We start from the raw sequence: 18,014 nt of genomic DNA on the forward strand, positions 1-18,014 counted from the left end.
CACACTGACATGATTCTTACTGAAAAGAAAGAAATGTTGCTAAACCAGAAGAGGATGTTGCACAGAAGAAAAAGATATTCCAGAAGAAACTGAAGAAACAAAAACTTATGGCTTGGGAATAAATTCATCAAGTAAATGCAAATTACAGTTAAAGCAGAATGTTGGTCTTCTTATTAAACATGTTAAATATTAAAAAAAAAAAAAAAAAAAAAAGAAAGAACACAGAGAGATCCAGTGTGCTCTTTATCCAGTTTTCCCCAAAGGTAATTTCTTTTGAAACTATAGTATAATATCGAATAAGGATATTGGCAATTACAGAGTCAGAACATTTCCATCACCACAAGGTTCCCTTATGTTTCCCTTTGATAGCCACACCCCTTTCCCTAGTCTCAGGCAACCACTAATATGTACTTCATTTCTATAATATTGTCATTTCAAGAATGTTATATAAATGGAATCATACAGTATGTAATTTTGCTATTGGCTTTTCTTCACTGAGCATAATTCTCTGGAGATTCATCCAGGTTGGGTACATATCAATAGTTCATTCTTTTTCATTGCTGTGTAGTGTTCCATGGTATGGATGTATCACAGATAGTTTAACCATTCATCTGTTGAAGAATATCTGGATTGTTTCCAGTTTGGGCTATTGCCAATAAAGCTGCTATAAACATTCATGTACAGATTTTTTTTTTTTTTTTTTTGTGAATCTAAGTTCTCATTTCTTTGGGATAAATGCTCAGGATTGCAATTGCTAGGTTGTATGGTAATTGCATGCTTAGTTTTGAAAGAAACTGCAAAATTATTTTCCACAGTAGCTGTACCACTTCATATTCCCATCAGCAACATATCAGTGATCCAGTTTTTCTGCATCCTTGTCAGCATTTGCTTGTCACTATTTATTTTAGCCATTCTGATAGACGTGTAGTGGTATCCCATTATGGTTTTAATTTGCATTTCCATAATTGCTAATGTTGACATCTTTTCTTTTTTTTTTTTGGTTATCTGTGTATCTTCTTTGATGAGATGTCTTTTCATGTCTTTTGCCCATTTTCTAGTTGGATTGTTTGCTTTTTTTAAATTATTATTGAGTTTTGAGAGTTTAAAAAGTACATTCTTTATTAGTCCTTCATCAGATATGTGGTTTGCAGATATTTTCACCTACTCTGTACCTGGTCATTTTATCCTCTTAACAGTCTTTTGTAGCCAAAGTTTTAATTTTGATGAAGTCCAGTTTATCAATTTTCCCTTTTAAGGACCATGCTTTAGGGGTCAAGTCTGAGAATTCTTTGCCTAGTCCTAGATCCTGATAATATTCTCTTGGGTTTTGTTTTCTAAAAGCTTAGTAGTTTTATATTTTATATTTAAGTTCGTGATCCATTCTGAGTTTTTTTTTGTGTTAAGTGTGAGACTTAGATTGAAGTTCTTTTTGTTTGTTTGCTGACCGATTGTCTAATTACCCTAGCACCATTTGTTGTAAAGGCAGTCTTTTTTCCATTCAATTGCTTTTGCACTTTTGTAAAAAATCAGTTTAACATATTTGTGTGGGTTTATTTCTGGGTTCTCTAATCTGTTCCATTGATATATGTGCCTATCCCTCTGCTGATACTGTACAGTCTTGATTACTGTTTTAGTTTTCCATCTGCTAAGACAAATGCCATACAGTGGGTTGGATTAAACAATGAGAATTTACTGAATCACAGTTTGGAGGCTAGAAGTCCAAAGCCAAGTCATCAACAAGGCAATGCTTTCTCCCTGGAGACTGTGGCATTCTGGGGCTGGCTGCTGGTGCTCCTTGGTCTTTGGCTTTTCTGTCACACGGCAATGCACATTGTGGCATCTTCTCCTTTCTCTTCTGGGTTCTATTGACTTCCAGCTTCTTGCTTCTCCCCACGTCTTTCACTTTCTGTGGCCTTCTCTATAAGGTCTCTCATAAGAGGATTAAGACATGTCCTGATTCAGTTGAGCTACACTCTAACTGAAGTAACCTCATAAAAAGGTCCTATTTATACTGGGCTCCCACCCACAGGAATGGATTAAGATTATGTTTTTCTGGGGTACATAACTCCAAGCCACCACAATTACCATAGCTATATAATAAGTCTTGAAATTGGGCAAATTATTTCTTTCTATTTTACTTTTTCAAAATTATTTTCACTGTTCTAGTTTCTTTGCCTTTTTATATAAATTTTTGGAATAATCTTGTCTATATCTACAAGAATCTTGCTGTAATTTTGATAGTAATTGCATTAAACCTATGGAATTTGGGGAGTATTGACATCTTTACTATGTGGAGTCTTCCAATTCATGAGCATGATAGGTTTCTCCATTTATTTAGATCTCTCTGATTTCTTTCATCAGCATTTTGTAGTTTTCAACATACGAGTCCTGAGCACATTTTGTTGAATTTACTTCTAAGTATTTAATTTTAGCAATTGGAAACAGTATTTTATTTTAAATTTGTGTCCCCATGTTTACTGCTATTATATAGAAATACAGTTGATTTCTTTATGTTGATTTTGTATCCTGTGACCTTACTGAACTCACTTATTTGTTCTAGAAGGTTTTTTTTTTTTTTTGTTGTTGTTATTTGCAAATAGGGGCAGTTTTATTTCTTCCTTTCTGATCTCTATGCCTTTTATTTCTTTTTATTACATTACTGCATGGGCTAGAACTTTCAGTATCATATTGAGTAAGAGTGGTAAAGCAGACAGCCTTGCCTTGTTCTTACCATGGGAAGAAAGCATTCAGTCTTTCACTCTTATATATAATATTAGTGGTGGGGTTTTTGTAGATGCCCTTTATCAAGTTGAGGAAGTTCCCTGCTATTCCTTGTTTTCTTAGTTTTTTTTTTTTTAATCATTAAAAATCATGAATGGATGTTGAACTTTGTCAAAGGCATTTTCTGCATCAATTGACATAATCATGACTGTTAGCATAATATAATCATAGCCTGTTAATTTGGTCAATTATAGTGATCGACTTTTGAATATTGAACCAGATTTAAAATAAACCCCACTTGGTCATGGTGTATATATTGCAGAATTTTCTTTACTAATATTTTGTTAAAGGTATTTGCATCTGGATTCATGAGGAATATTGGTCTTTAGTTTTCTTTTTCTTTCTTTTGTTTTGTTTTGTTTTGAATTTTGTTACTCTGGTTTTGGTATCAGGGCAATACTACTTTCATGCAGTATCCCATCCTCTTCTTTACCCTTGAAGAGACTATAGAATTAGTGCTAACTATGTTTAGAAATATTTGGTAAAATTCTCTGGTGAAACCATTCTTTAGGGGAGTTTTTAAATTATAAATTTAATTTCCTTAATAGTTATGGGACAACTCAAATTATCTCTTTCAAATTCAGTGAATTTGGGTAATTTGTGCTTTTGAGGAATTGGTCCATTTCATCTAAGTTAAATTTAGGTGTGTAGGGTTCCTCACAGTGTTCTCTTATTATTTCTTTGATGTCTACAGGGTCTCAGTTGATACTCCCCAGTTTTATTAGTGATATTGGTAATTTGTGTCTTTTCCCTTTGTTAGTAAATACAGTAGTTTGTCAACTTTAGCGATCATTTGGAAAACAGTTATTTGTTTTCTCAATTGTTTTTCTCTTCATAATTTCATTGATTTCTGCTCTTTATTATTTCCTTCCTTTTGTTGCTCTGGTTTTATTTTGTTCTTTTTTTCCCTTGGTTCTTGAGTGAGAGTTTAGATTATTGATTTGAGACTTTTCCTCTTTTTTAAAGTAAGCATTAAATGCTACAAATTTCCTCTCAGCACTGCTTTAGCCATTTCCCACAAATTTTGATAGGTTGTACTTTCATTTTTGTTCAACTCACTGTGTTTTTAAATTTCCCTTGAGACTTTCTCTTTGATCCATAGATTATTTAGAAGTGTGATATTTAGTTTCCAAGGCTTTGGAGATCTTCCTGTTATCTTTCTGTTATTGAGTTCTAGTTTGATTCCATTGTGGTCAGAGAACATATGTTGATTTCAAAATTTAAAATTTGTTGAGTTTGTGTAATGGATCAGGATGTAATCCATCTTGGGATATGTTCCATGAAATTGAAAAGTACATATATTCTTTTGTTGGGCAAAATGTTCTAAGCTTTGATTAGATTCTGTTAGTTGATGATGGCATTGAGGTTTTCTAAATTCTTACTGATTTTCTGCCTAAAGTTGTTCTATCGATTGTTGAGAGAGGGATGTTGAAGTCTCCAACTATAATTGTGGTTTGTCTATTTCTCTTTTAGTTCTGTCAGTTTTGCTTCACATGTTTTGCAGCTCTGTTGTTTGGTGCATACACATTTAGGATTTGCTATATCTTCTTGTGAATTGATTCTTTTATTGTTGTGTGATATTCCTTTCTATCACTGCTAATTTTTTATTGTCCTGAAGTCTACTTTATCTCATATTAATATCACCAATAAAGCTTTCCTTTGATTCATGTTTGCCTGATATATCTTTTCCATCCTGTAAATTTCAGCCTTTCTATATTGTTATATTTGAAAGGTTAACCTTAGATGGGAGAATGGACATTTTAGCTAGTAGTGTGTGAAGGCCAAGATCATAGGTACAGATGCAGTTAAATAAGTTCTGTGAAGAAAGTAAAAGAAGGTAAAAAGATAGGGAGGGAGTTGGGGAGGGGATATTTTACGTAAACCATTTCTCTGATGAGATAATCTTTGATGACAGACTTGTATGAAGTGAGGGAGTGAACCAGGTAAATATTTGAGGGAGGATAGTCCAGGCAGAGGCATTTTAAAACGTCCACTACAATTATGACCACCTAAAAAGTCGCCCACTAGAAGGAGTGAGGTAGGTACAGTGGAAAGAGCATGGACTTTGAGAGCAGACAGATTTGTGTTGGAGCCTTGGCTTGAGTCAAAGGATGGGGAGAAATGCGTGGGGGCGGCTTTCCTGTCTCTCTCAAGAGAACATATGCCAGGATCAGAAGTTCCCATTCATTTTTCATTCCATATTCCCAGTGAGACACTCAAAATTACACAGAGTGGGAACTGCGTTCTTGGTCTACTTTCTCCTGGCCCTCACGTCTAAGACCTCCAGCAATTACCCTGTTGATGGTTCCTTGACTGGCGGAGCTGGTCCCACCCAGACCACCTCTCCTTTCCTCACTCTCCCTTTTTATCTTTAAATTTTGGACATTTCTCACTGCTTGGTCTGAATCTTCTGCCTCTGTGCAATAAGATTCATACGTGGTCTACATTCCTCTTTCTCTAGTTTATGGATGGATGAGTAGAAAAATGGAAGGAAAAAGACACCCGGTGTTCTTTCATACTTTAATTGCTCTTTGTCACTTTAATTTTTATTCTTATTATTTTTGTGTGTCTGGTAATGAAAATGTCAAAAATTAATTTTGGTGGTGAATGCACAACTATATAATGGTACTGTAAACATTTGATTGTACACTATGTTTTGTATGACTGCATGGTATGTGACTATATCTCAATAGAAATGAATTTAAAAAAAAAGATTCATACATGGTCTATGTCTCCCCTGCTAATGCCATTTTCGGACCTTTTTCTAAGAGAGTTTCAGTTTCCTGCATCCACCTTGATTTACCTTACAAATCCCTTGTGTTAATTTTCCCTGGTGTTGCCACGTGCAGGAACCCCTTCCTAATTCTGGGGTCCACCCTACCCCCACCAACTGCAGAGGCTGAGAGCCGTCCACTATGCATAGGCTGTGCCTTGGACTTGGATGTCCCTTTTACTTTCTACTCCACAATTTATCTCATGGATCAGTTCCTAAAGGCACATACCTTTTCTCCACCTGCCCTATCTCTGTCTTCCCAGTGACATTAGAGGTGCTGACCTTTGGCTCTGCTTACTCACATGTAGCACTCGCCTCGCTGAATATAAGGGTCATTTTTCATGTCTGTTTCCCCTAGTAGATGGTGAACTTGTGGAAGGCAGGATTTTTCACTGGCTTTTCTTCCATGCTTTGGTAAAACTGTGTGGAATCCAAATAAATGGTTACTTAAAGTAAATGCTTAGTCCACCCACACCGCTAGCACTTTCCCATTCTGGTCAGAGGGAGCAGGGATTTCAGGTTGAGGCAGGAAACCCTGGTCTAGGATTTGAATAAGGAGAGAGGGCTGTATACACTGTGACAGGAGGGGAACCAAGGGGAGGTGCCCATGTTCTCAGTTTTTTCTCTCTTTCTAGACAGGAAACCATAGCAGGCAGGTGATTGGAGCACAAGGACCACAGAACTCGTGCTGAAGAAATGAGCAAAAATAAATGAAAAAACTGCTGACCTGTAGGAGGTACAGACTGAGAGGAGACTCAGTGATACTGTAGGGCAATGTGTTCTGAATTGAAATGTCAGGGTTTGCATTTCTTTGAAAAGGGGCTAAGGGAGTGGTTCCATTTCCTGCCAACAGTGGCAGACCAAGTGAAACCCTGGCCGTGAGTGGGTGTCTCCTTCAGCTGAGAGGTGACAAGACACACCCCATGGTGGGAGATACGAGATATGCCAGGGTTGCTGCTTGCCCTTTCCCTCCTGTGTTAGTGTGGCTAGCTGGGTGAGGGGTCCTTTCTTCTGGATGCAAAGACTCCTGGTTGGAAGGACTTGAGCTGTTACTCAAGTGATGGTTACAAATACACCTTCCTAGGTGAGGTACCACAATCTAGGGGGAAAGGCATCAATTGATAAATTAGAGAAACTTGACATATAAGGACGATCTTGATAGAAAACCGAAGGGCAGTAGACAAGGGGCATCAAAAACCTCACTCACTCTAGAGAGGAAATTAGGTACTGGTAAGAAGACAGAGCTGGGGGTCATAGTGTACACCAAATGGTGAAGGAACCAGTGCATCTGCTATTAGGAATGTGGCAGTCAGTGGAAGAATGGGGCAGACTTGGGAGTGGACAGGAAGTAGCTGAAATGATCACAGATCCTGGGAGGAAAGTGGAAGATAAAGGCTGTTTATGGAAAATGCATAACCATCTTCCAGGGCTAGGGAAGAGTATGAGGAGATCTGGTGTAATTGTTCCCTGTCTTTAGAGTGGAACCAGCTTAGTGGTATTTGTGTGTGTGTGCGTGTGTGTGTGTGTGTGTGTGATTTCAGCAAAATTGAAGAAGAAGCTAACGGAGTCCGCTGCTGACAGACCATTAAAATATTCTTTGATGGATGATTATCACATAGCTTTGGCATTTCACCTGGAAAAGGCTTAAAAAGTTGTGCCATTGTTATTTAAAACAAAACCAAACCTTCCATTTCCATCTACTTATTTGTTTGAACAACTTTAAAAATAGAAATAGAATTGATGCTTGGCTCCATCTTATTCTGGCAATATTATACTCACCCATGAATGAATGAACTAACTAGGAAAAAACATACCTTCCATTTCACTGAAATACTTTTACAATAAAATTTTATTTTTAAGTTTACTAATTATTTATCAAAATATATAAGTACATTATTTTTATTCAATATGTACTAATAAAGAATTGTAATGTTAAAAAAAGAAGAAACTGTTTTTTGGAAACATTAGTGCCTTATGGTTATAGGAAATTAACCAAAGACATTTTAAATCGATTGATGATTTGTTTAATTAATTTCTTTATTGAAAAGGAAATATATATTCATGATAAAAATTCAAAGAGTACAAGAGCCTAGTCTGGGGAGTAAGCCCTTCTCCCTTCCCAGTCCCCAGCCCCCTGTGTCCACCCCAAGGCGTGCTCTGAAACCACTTCCTTGCACATCCTGTCATAGATTCCATGTGTGCACATTCAAAGAGATAGCTGGTGCCCAGTAAATGTGCTGCATTTTTGTAGCCTATCTTCTTCAACCAGGAAAAGAATCTTTTTGGCTCTAACACTTCTCTCTGAGGACTCAAGCATAGCCTGGGGATTAAATCCTGAGGGGAACTTAACATCTTTCTGGAGGCAACAGTCTCTGGCATGGAGAGGCTGGTGGAAATATCCAGGAGCCTGGAGAGACCCTGTCAATCAGCATCCAAATCACGAGGCCTCTCAGGCTGTGGGCTGCCTCCTGCAAACTGCACGCAGCTACCCACTGCCTCGGTTCAGGGGTCTCCCAGCTCAGAGCCTTACCCCCAGCACAGATGAAGCGGGCTTTCTTTCTGCAGCAGGGGCTGGTGGTCCCCAGCCATCCCTTTTACCAGCCTATGCTGAGTCTGCCACAACTGCTGCTAAAGGCTCACACCTGCAACATTCTCTGGAAGCTTGTCCTCCGGGAGATGGAGCCACTACTCCAGAGGAGCCCGGGAGTTACAGCCCCTCCTCCAATGACAGACTGGTGCAGAGGTCCAGAAGGCTGGACTTCTTGCCTCCAGGCCGACAGACTGGGTGCTGTTTCCATCCCAGAGATCCCTAAGCCATCAGGCTGAATGCACATACTTGCTTAGCATTTATCTTGCTCCCCTCCTCCCTTACAACTGAGAGCAACTCCCACCCCCCAATCACTTGCACCTGAACCCCCATCTCAGGCTCTGCCTCTAGGGACCCCTCCAGGGCCCCACTCTTCATTCTTGGGCTGGTGATCAGCCTCAGCTGTCACGTGGGCTGTCCATGTGGAATAAACTTAGATCAGGACTGAGCCGAGCCCTGGGGCTCTGCTGGCTATCACTGCTGTTGGGTGATTTATGAGAAACAGGTGCTGCTGGAGTGAAGTCCTCATGGAGACTGGCAGAGGGAGCAGCCCGCGGCGCCTGGGTGGGGGTGATGTGGGATTTCCCAGGGGAGCTCTGATGCCCTCCAACGGTGACTCAGCTCCCCTGGGGCTCCGGGAGGCCCCATCATCCCTCCCCCTTGTGGCCCTTTGCCAGGTTCACCCACCTGTTCTTGGAGTAGAAGTGGTCCTGTTCCTTTCTTGACCTCCTTCTCTAAGGCTCCCAAGGCTCCTTCTTGTAACCCTCTTCTTCCTTTCTCCCTGTCTATCCCCCTCATGCATTTATTCATTCATTTAACAGATATTTATCGAGCATCAGCTTTGAGGCAGGCACTCTTCTAAGTGCTGGGGATGGAGCAATGGACAAAACCAAAACCAAAACCGACCAAGTCCCTGTTTCCATGGAGCTCACAGTCCTGATGGGAAAACAAATACACAGAGAGCTGGATGGTATCATGTCCAGCCCCGAGAAGTCTCCTAGTTGCAGGAAATCTTTTCTTCTCTCTGCTTTTTTTTGTTTGTTTGTTTTTAATACATTTTTAAATATATACATACCATAACAGTATACATAACAGTAATAACTTTCAAAGTATAATTTAACAAGTAGTTATATAGGTAATTTCAAAGAATGTTATTGGTTACAGTTCCACAGTTTCAGTCCTTTCCTTATTGTAAAATATAAGATATATATAGAAAGGTGAAAACTTTCAAAGTACAATTTAACGAGTAGCTATAAAGCAAATTTCAAAGAATGCTATGGGTTACAGTTCCACCTTTTCAGTTATTTCCTTCTAGCTATTCTAATACCCTAGCATCTAGAAAAAATATTTATATAAAGATTCAGAATTTGTAATCTTTTGTTAAATCCTATCTTGTCTGTTGCTACTCCTTCCTCTCATTTAATCACTCTCTCAGTCTTCAGGGATGTCTAGGCAATGAGCACTCTAACGTGTTCATGTCGAAAGGGGGTGTCCACAATATAGGGAAGGGGGCTGCATCTGATTGTTGTTCTTAACGAGGCTGTTGCCTCTGGGTTTTAGGACTTGTCTGACATAGGAACACTCTGGTGGATTTAAGTTTCTGAGAAATAAAACTTAGTGAATGACTCTTTTATAGAATCTCAGGTAGTGACCTAGGTATTTGGTTTGGCATACTGTGGCCCTTTAGGATGTCTAGCTTGAGCTTGCATAAGAGAAACCTTCAGGATAGCCTCTCGACTCTATTTCAAATTATTAGCCTCTGCTACCTTATTTTGTTACCTTTCTTTTCCCCATTTTGGTCAGGAAGGCATTTTCAATCCCTCAATGCCCAGGTCCCTGCTTTTTAAAAGATGCTGTAAGTATTCTTCTCTTAAGGACCTAATGGTTGGGTAACATTAATAAAAATCATAAAAGCCAGTCTTGTAGGATATCTGGTTTTTGTCCTGCCATATGCTACCTGCTCATATGGGGGAGAAAACAAGTGGAAAAAAACAGGGAGAAAGAAGTTTACATTAATATCTCAATATATTGTCAGCAAACTATGTTTTGCCTTTTAAATAAATCGTATCATTAGGTGTCAGTTGATAGATCCTATAAGAAAAGGAGAGAGCGATGAGGGGCTATTTCTGGAACATTCGATAACCATCTTCATGGATTGGGAAGATCACAGGGATATCTTGTGTAATTTTTTTTAACTTCATCACTCAGAAACCATGTGACTTTGGGCCTTAGTTTGCCAAAGCTTAATTGTTTGAGAAAAGGTAGGTACATGGATGTGCTCAGTGTAACTAAAGTTTTTGGGATCAGTGGAATCAGAATCATCTGGGGAGCTCTTTCAAAATATAGATTCCACAGCCCTCCCCACAGAGATTCTGATTCAGTTGGTATGCATCGGGACCCTACGAACCTCATTTTTATAAAGTTTCTGAACGGGATTTGGGAACCCCTGTCCTGAGGCTATACCTGGGCTCTGTAAACATTTGCTGTGTCAAGCAGGAAACTTATGGTGCAGGGATCAATAACATCTGTTCCCTGCCCTCAAGGAGCACATGGCCCAGATGTACAAACAAATAACGACAATACAAGATGAAAATGGTTTTGATAAATGCATGGGCAAGATACGGTGGAAGCACAGGGAAGGGTGGGATTAAATCTGTTTTAGAGGAGTAGCAGTTAGGGTAAGCTTCCAGAAGGTGGGGCAAGTGGCACTCCAGGCAGAAAGAATGTTCGGAGGCACACCGGCAAGAAACAACAAATATTATCATCTTGGTTCTCCCGATATTCCTGTGTGCATGAGGCTCATTCAGGTAGCAAGACCAAAGTGTGGAGCTTATTGTAGGGATTGAGGGCTGGGAGGAAGCCTAAACAATGGTTAATAAGGCTCAGGTAACCGGGAAGTTGTTTGTGAATTAAGCCTGGTCTAGTTCATGTTGAACTGTCCCATTGGTTTGGTTTGTTGAGCATCAGTCTTGGGATAAGCCAATCACCGTATATTGGCCAAACTACCGATCGGCTGCCCTTGGCCAGACCCCCATTGCTAGTTCAGTCAGCTGTGGTCTTCAGAGGTGGGGTTCTCTGATAACACGGTGAGAATTTATTCACCTTTCTTGGCTTACCAGGAATGGTTATGTCTACGAAGCAACTAATCACATGAGCTCATCAGAGAGAGCTAGAGACCTCTGGGTACTTAGCCATCTCTCTAAGATTCCAGATATTAGGGGTCATTTTGAGTTGAGGATGAGGCAGGTGGATGGAAAGGGTCCTAGGAGCAGTGGGTGGTGGTTGGGTGGCAGCTAGATTGGCAGGAGATTCCAACTGACCTCTCATGCAGACAGGAAGCAGGTTCCTGTTTTCTCTGCCTCTGAATCTCTCGGGGGAAAATCCTCCTTGTATGTTGCACTAAAAATAATAGCAGATTTGGCAATTCTTGCTTCCCTCGTTTATGAGTGAAAAGGGAATATATGTGCCAAGTTAGTCATGGGAGGACAGATGTTTATGCACACTGTTTTTTTTGGCCTGCAACACTCTTCCACCACATCTTCACCCGAGCTAACTTCTACTTACCTCTTAATTTTCAGGTTATGTGCTCCCTTCCTCTGGGAAGATTTTACCGACCTTTCTCCACTCCAAGGCTAGGTTAAGTGTCTCTTCGCTCATATATGTCACCTGTCTCCTCTAGTTTGTCACTTATCTGATGGGGAATGGATTTGTCTTGTTCACTGCTGATCTCCAGTGCCTTGTACTATTTCTTGACACAGAAAATGTGTCCAGTAAGTACCTGTTGATTAAATGAATGAAATAACTAAAAGGGAATTTAATAATTAATAAACTTATGTAAAATATTTATCTTTAGAAAGTGGGATCAGAGTAATACTTCTTTTTCTTTATTAGAGAAGTTGTGGGTTTATAGAACAATCATGCCTAAAAAACAGGGTTCCCATATACCACCTTATTACTAACACCTTCCATTGATGTGGAACGTTTGTTACAATTGATGCCAGCACATTTTTATAATTGCACTATTATCTATAGTCCATGGTTTAACTTAGGGTTCACTGTGTAGTGTCTTTCCATGGATTTTTTTTAAAATTTTTTTCTTGCATACAATTGAACATTTCCCCCTTAATGATATTCACATATATATTTCAGTGCTGTTAATTACATTCACAATGTTGCGTTACTATCACCACCATCCATTACCAAAACATTTCCATCATTCCAAATAGGAACCCTGTACATTTTAAACCTAAACTTCCCATTCCCTGTACCCACCTATCCCCTGTGACCTATATTCTAGATTCTGAAGAAGTAATACTTTTTATAGCTTTTATAATATTTTAAATTTTCTTCGATAAGCCTGTATTACTTTTAACAAATACAATACAAAATAAGGCAAGTTCTTCCTAATACTGAATAGAGATGTGATTCTGGTAACCTCCCCGTTGATCTCAGCACTGATCCTGGGGACCCCACAGAATACAGCTGTGCGATCTGGTGTAGAGATTTCCATGTTGTCAGCTGTAAGTCTTGGGGAGAAAAGTAAACAGTAAACAAAAAAAGGAACAAGAGTGGTTCCCTTCTTATTTTCCTCACATACACACCCCTGAAGGTGACAGGAAAGGAGAACAAAACAGCTAATTTTAGAATTTTTTTAAAAAGCCTTTTTTATTGTGAAACTAGCTTACATGCAAAAGAGTTTATGAAGACATAATTGAGTTTATAGAAAGACAGTAAAAGGAACACTCATGTAGTCATTACCCAGGCCAAGAGATAGAAAAGTATCATATTTCAGAAGCCCCTATGTACCCCTCCTCAAATGTGTCTTTTTTTCTGATCCCTGAGGTACATAAATTTGTATTAATTTTTCTATGGTTTTTCTTTCTTTTAAAAAATTACTCAGGTATGTATCCCAAAAAAACATAATATTTAATTTTACTCACTTTAAAACTTAATACACGCAGAACTATATGTATTCTTTATGTATTCTTCTGTTATCTTGCTTCTTTCATTATGTTGTTCTTTGAACTGTAAGTTACTCATTTTTAAAATACTGTATGTTCGTCTTTGATATGGTTTAAGTTATCCATTGCACTGCAAATGGAAATTTGATTTACTTTAGTTTTTTAGTATTACAAACAAACATTACTGCTATAAACATCTAGCACATGTATTTAGTATATATGAGTAAGGTTTTCATTAAGTTATGTACCTGCAAATGAAATTGTTGGGTTAAAGGGCGTGTGTATATTTGACTTTATTATATGCACCAAACTGACTTTCAAAATGATTGCACCAATATATACTTCTCTTTTTCAAAGACTCAGGGTTTCTGATGCTCCACATTTTCTCCAATGTTTGATTTATAAGATATCTCCAAACTTTTCTTTCAAATTTTGTATTCTTACATATTTTTAAATGCAATTTTATTGAGATATATTCACATAACATACAATCCTTCAAAGTGCATCCTTATATTTTAAATGTATTCTTAGAAACAGACTATGGGTTAGAATTTTTAATCAGTCTAATAGTCTTTAGCTAGAGCATTTAGTCCATTTATATTTGGTATAATTATTGGCATTTGATGAATTTTTATCTTATTTTGAGCTTTTAAGTATTTTGTAGCCATGATTCTTTTTCTCTTTTCTTGCCTTTTTTGGATTTTTTAATCACTCAATTTTTTTTCCATTTGGATGCCAATTATTTTTTGTTAGGCAACTTGATAGGTTCTACAGGTCCATGAGGCTGTTTTCATTTTTCTTCTTCTTCCTTTTTTCCCCCTCTCTGTTCTTCAGATCAGATAATTTCTATTGATTTGTGTTCATAGTCACTGACTTTTTCTTTTGACACTTCTAATCTGCTGTTAATCCCATTCAGTAAAATTTTAAATTTTACTTATTGTCATTTTCAGTTTTAGACTTTTCATTTCTCTCTTTTTTTTTCAGTTTCTATTTTCTGTTGCTATCTCCTATCTGTTCACTTATTACAACCACATTTTCCTTTAACTCTTTGAACATATTTTCTTTTAGTTCTTTGATCATTATACTAGCTGCTTTAAGTTTTTGTCTGCCAATTCCAACAGCTTGGTTATGTTGGAGCTAGATTTTGTTGCCTTCTTTTTTCTCTTGTTTATGGTTACATTTCCCTGTTTCTTTGCATTGCCAGTAATTTTGATTGTATAGTGCCCATTTGAAGGATGCTTTGTAGAGGGCTGGATACTGTTATTTCCTCTGAAGATTGATGGTTTTTGTTCTAGTAGTCAGTTCAATTACTGGATGATCATCTTGAATTTGCATATGTTTAGATTTTATGTTTTGTCATGACAGATCTGTGGAAATTCCAAGATGTTTAGCAAAGCCCCTCTGACTTGGTGTGATGCAAACTCCAAACTCTGTCTCCCTTTGGGAACTTGTCAAGGCTTTTAGACTTTATTATGGGGAGCCTATAGTAGGCCTTACTCTTTGGTGTGCTCCTTATTCCTAAAGCATAGCCTCTCTGGTATCTCAACATAATGCCTTGTGTGTTACTAGGGAGTTAGCTAGATCTCTCCATTCTGGCTGGGCTAGAATTCCTCCAGCATTGCTCCATCTTTTAGCATTCCTGATCTACTCTCAATCTTGTAACAATCACTTTCTAGTTGGCCCGGTATAGTCTAGCCTTATATTTATGTAGCCAGCTCTCCGCCAAGGATTCACAGTAGACCCATTTGGAATCCAACTCCCTCCTCTCTGGTATCCTGCTTACACAGATTCTAGATGCTTCAGTGACTCTGAACTCTGATCTCTTCCTCCTCAGCTTGGCAGGATCACTGTGTTCTGCCAAGACATGATCACCTTGCACATCAGTTTGGAAAATGTTCCCAGGCAGAGAACAGGACAACTGTGGGACTCACCTCATGAATTTCTTTCTCTTGGGTGTTGCAGAACTGAATTTCCTATAGTTCACTGCCTGAAAAAATTACTTCATATATTTGTTCCCTTTTTTAGCTGTTTATGGTGGAAAAGCTATGCTACCAGTTACTCTGTCAGAGCTGGTAGAAGTTCCCTCTTTATTAGTTTTGGGAAGTCATATAGTCTCTATTCTTTTAGTAATTTCTCAGAATTACAACATCCATCCTTAACCTATTGTTCTAGTTTGCTAATGCTGCCAGAATGCAAAACACCAGAAATGGACTGGCTTTTATAAATGGGGTTTATTTGGTTGCACAGTTACAGTCTTAAGGCCATAAAATGTCCAAGGTAACGCATCAACAATTGGGTACCTTCACTGGATGGTGGCCAATGGTGTCTGGAAAACTTCTGTTAGCTGGGAAGGCACGTGGGTGGCATCTGCTCCAAGTTCTGGTTTCAAAATGGCTTTCTCCTAGAATGCTCCTCTCTAGACTGCAGTTCTTCTTCCAAATGTCACTCTCAGTTGCTTTTGGGGTTTTTGTTTTCTCTTAGCCTCTCTGGAGCAAAAGTCTGCTTTCAATGACTGTCTTCAATTGTCTCTCATCTGCAGCTCTTCTCTCAGCTCTTGTGCATTCTTCAAAGTGTCCATCTAGGCTGTAGCAAACTCACTCCTGTCTGAACTTATGTAGTGCTCCAGTAAACTAATCAAGGCCCATGCTGAATGGGTGGGGCCACACCTCATGGAAATTATCCAATCAGAGTTATCACCCACAGTTGGGTGGGGTGCATTTCCATGGAAACAACCTAATCCAAACATTCCAACTTAATCCCCACTAATATGTCTGCCCCCACAAGACTGCATCAAAGAACATGATATTTTTCTGGGGGACATAATATATACAAACCAGTACACCTATTAAGGTGCCAAAAAATCTCTTTATCTTTTTCCTGGCCAATGCATGAAACTTAGAAATATTTATCCTCAGCTCAAATATTTATCCTCATCTCAAACTATATGTTACTATACTCATGTATTTTAATTCCAGGTGTTTAAATCCCACAAGATATGATTATTGTTGTATTTTCCTTCTGACTGAAGTACGTCTTTTAGAATTTTCTTTAGTGCAAATATGCTGGTGACAAACTCAGTTTTTATTTTTCAAAAATTTTCAGTCCAAATTTTGAAAAATAATTTATTTCTGGGCTTAGAAATCTTGGTTGACAGTTTTCTCAGAACATTAAAGATTCATTCATGCATTTATTCTTTTGACAAAGATTTATTGTGCTTTTTAACTATTGGGGTAAATATATATGGTTTTACCTTCATGAGTGCATATTATGAAACATGTATGCAAATTGTTGCAAGGTAGTATGATTAATGCAAAAACAAAGGCAGGAAAAGGTATATTAGTGGCACAGTGTATTTATCTGACTTAACAAAGGAAGGTAATATTCATTGGGTCTTGTAGTAAAATTATCAGTTTATTAGGTAAACAAGAATTGGGGATAAGTCAGGGAATATGTAAAGGCATGTGCAAAGGCACAGAGGCATGAAACAGCATGCCATACCACTTATAATTGTATAATGGAGTACTCTTTCAAATGAGGCTAGAGAGTAGGTTTTTCATCTCTCTTGCACCTCTCCCACCCTTCTTTAAACAAACTCCAGCCCATATCCCTGCTGGTCCATAAAGTTAAGCCTCAACCACTAACTAGTGTTATAGACAATGTTAGCCTCCTGTATGTTGTTGTTTTTTAATCTCTCTGTTATGCTTTCAATCTCTTTGTCTTGGTGGCATGCATTCTGGTCAACATGTTCAGTTCTTTCTTCCAGTTCTCTAATTCTCTTTTTAGCTATATTTATTCTAAGGTTAAACCTGTCCTTTGAATTTTTAATTTCAATTATCTTATTTTTTAATTCTGAGAGCTCTATTTGTTTCTTTCCAAAGCTGCTTTCATTCAACTCATATTTTCAAGCCTCTCTTTTATTTCTTGAAAGATATTAAATATATTTTATCTTCTGTTTCTGATATTTCCATATCAGAAATATCAGAAACAGAAGATAAAATATATTCTTATAGAACCAATACTTCTTCCATCTTTAACTCATGGTTTCTTTTTCCTTGTATATTTTATTATTTTTAACTTTCATTTTCCTTGGAATTTGTGAACATTATTTCAGACTTGGGATGTGGGAGGTTCCTCCAGAGAAGATTTGAGTTAACTTTTATCTGGTACTCAGGTTACTATCTGTCCAGGATCACTTTAAACTAAGTTATTAGCTGAATTTGTTCTGCCCACTGGTAAAGAATGACTCTGGTTTCAAATTTCATGTGAGGAGTGGGCTTGTGGTTAAAAATTGTCAGGGGAGTTATTTTTCCCTTCTGTTTGGCACTAGGGATCAAGACTTTCACTTCCCTGGTTTGGTGGTATAGACAGGTTCCTATTAGTCATTCCAGTATGAATGCAGATCCTTGGTGACCCAGAGTTAGGGGCATTATTCTATTAGATTTCCTGTCTTGAGGAATCCATGAGTTTTCTTTTTTGTCTGTTTGGTAACTTGAAGTTAAAAACTTCATATGCATTTTCATAGTATCATAAATCCTCTTAAGGTTAAAGCTGGCTTCAGAGCTACTTACCTCCTTTAAATTAGTCCCTGCCTGAATGTTTCAGATCATATGTGCTTTGAAGAAGATGGGTTTTATATTTTATTCAGCATTTTAAATTGTTTTCACTATGAGAGAAGGGAGACCTGCATTGTTGGATTGAAATCAGAATCAGTACAGACTCATGATTTTTCAAAAAAGATGTGTGCATGCATACATGTGTGTGTATCCTAGCTCTTTCCATTGAAAGAGCCTAGAAGCAATGACATCCAGTAATATCAGGGTGCCTAGTACCCATGTTTTTGCTTCTACATTCCATTCCTTACTAAAGGAATTAGGGCTCCCTGAAAAAATGACTAATTCCAGGTCTGGGCACA

General features: G+C 38.1%; 2 long non-coding RNA genes across 2 annotated transcripts in view; one reads left to right on the top strand and one right to left on the bottom strand.

Moving 5' to 3' along the window:
* Window positions 1-13,109, bottom strand: part of LOC119542985 — a 32,072-nt gene extending 18,963 nt beyond the window's left edge. The window contains exons 1-2 of the long non-coding RNA XR_005218503.1: window positions 13,082-13,109; window positions 11,706-11,919 (exon numbers count right to left, since the gene is read on the bottom strand). This is a non-coding gene — a long non-coding RNA (uncharacterized LOC119542985). The remainder of the gene's footprint in view (window positions 1-11,705; window positions 11,920-13,081) is intronic.
* LOC119542980 overlaps window positions 1-18,014 on the top strand; it is a 54,437-nt gene that overhangs the window by 20,427 nt on the left and 15,996 nt on the right. The gene's annotated exons all lie outside the window — the stretch shown is intronic.

Source organism: Choloepus didactylus, chromosome 1 (genome assembly GCF_015220235.1).
Source record: "Choloepus didactylus isolate mChoDid1 chromosome 1, mChoDid1.pri, whole genome shotgun sequence".
Taxonomy (NCBI): Eukaryota; Metazoa; Chordata; class Mammalia; order Pilosa; family Megalonychidae; genus Choloepus; species Choloepus didactylus.